The following is a 3,472-nucleotide window of genomic DNA, read 5'->3' as shown; positions in this document are numbered from 1 at the left end:
AGGAGCCTGGTGGGCTGCCGTCTATGGGGTCGCACAGAGTCGGACACGACTGACGTGACTTAGCAGCAGCAAGGATAGAACACAGGACTATACCAGGACTATACACTTAAAAATTATTCACTGCAGGTGATAGTGAATGCTAGCCAGGCCTGGTAGCCACTGGACAAAACAACAGCTTTATAGTGGAAATGAATATGTTTAATAGGTGTTTATTTTTTCCCATGGGAAGAGACTAAGGAACTAAAGTTGTTGTTATTGTTGTTTTCCAAATAGAAAAAGCTTAGGGACAATATGATCAAAATATAAATGGCTTCATCAAGATATACAGGTATGAATTTTTCCCAGCAGTCTCAGGAATGTGAAAAATGACATGGTACGTTGTCTAAAGACATATCAAATGTTTACTTCAGCTGCACATATGCTAAAGCTGGAACAACACGAAGAAGATTAGCATGGACCCTGAGCAAGGATGACACACATTCATTCCATGTTAAAAAAAAAACTTATCTGACTAAACTTTAATCTGAGCTCTCATTTTGTTGATACGCCTTGAAGTTCAGTTTCTGTCTTTATTGGAGATTCCTCCTCATCTTTTCCTGAAGGGTTGCGCAAAACCTCATATGGTCTGATACATAGCAGAATATTCCAGAAGGAGCCTCCTTTTCTGCCCACATGCATCATCACTTGTGGGCTCTTCACAGTAGTCTTTGAGGTGACTTGGAGTCAGAAATCACCTGGGTTCCCTCTGCACTTTGGGCATTACATTTTTTACTTTGCTTGGAGGTCCAGTGTTTTCAGTTCAGTTCAGTTCAGTTCAGTCTCTCAGTCGTGTCCAACTCCTTGCGACCCCATGCATTGAAGCACGCCAGGCCTCCCTGTCCATCACCAACTCCCAGAGTTCACTCAGACTCATGTCCATCGAGTCAGTGATGCCACCCAGCCATCTCATCCTCTGTCGTCCCCTTCTCCTCCTGCCCCCAATCCCTCCCAGAATCAGGGTCTTTTCTAATGAGTCAACTCTTTGCATGAGGTGGCCAAAATACTGGAGTTTCAGCTTCAGCATCATTCCTTCCAAAGAACTCCCAGGGCCGATCTCCTTTAGAATGGACTGGTTGGATCTCCTTGCAGTCCAAGGGACTCTCAAGAGTCTTCTCCAACACCACAGTTCAAAAGCATCAATTCTTCGGTGCTCCACTTTCTTCACAGTCCAACTCTCACATCCATACATGACCACTGGAAAAACCATAGCCTTGTCTAGATGGACCTTTGTTGGCAAAGTAATGTCTCTCCTTTTCAATATTCTGTCTAGGTTGGTCATAACTTTTCTTCCAAGGAGTAAGCGTCTTTAATTTCAAATCCCTCTCTGAGATTAAGTCACCTTATCTAAGCCTCAGCAGGAGACCAGGCTTAGAGGGCTGCTCCTCATAGTTTGTTCTGCCATCTCTCCTTTCACAGTCTTGGGCAATCTCCCTGTCATTTACTCTCTGATCACTTCTGCCTCTACCATTTGATCTGTAATCCTTTGCCATATTTTATCATCATGTAGCATGAATGTGGTACTGTACAGTTCCATGTACAGATAAGATGAAAGCAGCTTTCATCAACCTTTTCATTTCTAAGGGTGAAGGAAACACAGGGCAGGGTGGTGTAATGTAAGAACATCAGCTTAAGATCTGTGTGTGACTGAGCTTAAAATTGAAAATGACTGTTTAAGAGCAGGAGTATATCTAAGTATAATTCTTTTATTCCTAAAGTAAGGATAGTAATACTTAACCTCTCTAGAGTTATTGTTGCTACAGAGACAATATATGTAATACATCTGGCCCAGAACAATTGTTCTTTTATTATTAGATTGAGGAAATAGCAACCCATTCTTTGCTGGAGAATCCTAAGGACAGAGGAGCCTAGCGGTTACAGTCCATGGGATCACAAAGAGTCGAACATGACTGAGTATGCGTGCACATACTGATAGTTGCCCTGAGACTGGGCAGACCATTATGAACAGGGGATGAATTTATATGTCTTCAGATCTCAGCCTCAACCAGAAGGACTCTGTGCTTTTGATTGTGTGAGTCTATTTTTCCCTCTTCATAGGATAGCTTTTCTTCCCTTTTTCATTCAACAAATGTTTATTACTTAAGATAAATTGTATATATTTTGCTCTAGTCTATGATTTTAATAAGATAGGCTAACACAGCTTGTCACAGAGTTTCTTATTGAGGTAGGCATATAGTGGGGGAGGGCAGTAAATTAAAATTTAATTTTTTAAAAAATTATTACTGAATTTGTTACAACATTGTTGCTGTTGTTTGCATTATGGTGTTTTGGCCGTGAGGCACATGGGATCGTAGCTCCCCAACAAGGGACTGAACCTGCTCCCCCTGCATTAGAATGTAAAAATATTAACCACTGGACCACCAGGGAAGCCCCTAAAATGCAGCGTGTGGAGTGCTAAGATATATGGTGCAAAGGGAACTTTTATTCATGTGGGCATCAGTCCATACCTGAGTGGTAGAGAGAAGTGATATCTACTCAAAGAGAACACCTTCTACTTGGTTGATTAACTGATTATCTGTAGCTCTGCCTTCTTTCAAAAGACAAAATGTTCCATAATTACTCAGCTCTGCTAGCCATACTTTAGAACACAATAAGTGCTTTGGCCAAATTCTATTCCCTTGATTAATTTACATTTAGTTGTATCAGATTTTAAAAAAAGTCCTAATGTCCACGCCAATAGTATCTCCTATCTTCTTTCTCTTAACTTTGCTGTTAAAAAGATTAAGGCAATGATATCCCTTTGTCTTTTTTTTCACTTGTTTAAATTGGGAACATTTTTTAAAACAAAAATATTATTGGGATATTAAAATTTAAAACAGAAAAATTGCAACCCAGACGTGTTTTATTAATCAAGAAATTCTCAAATTTTCTCCACCCTCTCCCCTCTATTCTTTCCTAATGCTCTAGAAATCTCTCTCCAGAACCCTGATGAGCTCAGATAAAGTAAGACGCGTCAAGGTAGAAGGCTTTCTGAAGGTGATTTATGGTGAAGGAGTCATTCAGTATATGTCACCCTGAAATTCAAGCATAGTCAGGATGGCGTTTCAAATTATTTCCAAAGATAAGAGTCTATAGATAAATGATGCATTAGTGAGATCCGAACTCTTTTTTCTCAGAACTGTTTTCTTGTATTTTAGTGACTTTTCTCGGTCATTCAGATTAAAAACTTGCTGGTGCCACTGGAAACAATAGAAAATGTGTCATAACAGTATATGGAGAAAGGATAAAGTGACATGGTCTTGACCATCCTAGTCTTGGGAAGAACATGCAAATTTCATGTTTCTTCTTGGTGTTCTTCAAGATTCAAAGTCTTTCTCTTTTCATAAATAGAGATTTGAGAAAGGTCAATGTTCAGTAAGAGGGGAAAGGTTTGGTCATATTTTATGAAACTCTTGGGAGAAGGAGAGAGAGAGAG

The 3,472-nt window shown here is 39.8% G+C and overlaps 1 non-coding gene across 1 annotated transcript; it reads left to right on the top strand.

Annotated features, from left to right (window-relative positions):
* The first annotated feature begins 399 nt into the window (after positions 1 to 399).
* On the top strand, positions 400 to 507 carry LOC128059699 (U6 spliceosomal RNA). The gene has a single exon (XR_008200626.1). It is a non-coding gene; the product is annotated as a U6 spliceosomal RNA (small nuclear RNA).
* The last annotated feature ends 2,965 nt before the right edge of the window (positions 508 to 3,472 follow it).

The sequence above is a fragment of the Budorcas taxicolor genome, chromosome 14 (genome assembly GCF_023091745.1).
Source record: "Budorcas taxicolor isolate Tak-1 chromosome 14, Takin1.1, whole genome shotgun sequence".
Classification (NCBI taxonomy): domain Eukaryota; kingdom Metazoa; phylum Chordata; class Mammalia; order Artiodactyla; family Bovidae; genus Budorcas; species Budorcas taxicolor.
The sequence above is the reverse complement of the archived record's forward strand: the minus strand, read 5'-3'. Positions and strand labels throughout refer to the sequence as shown.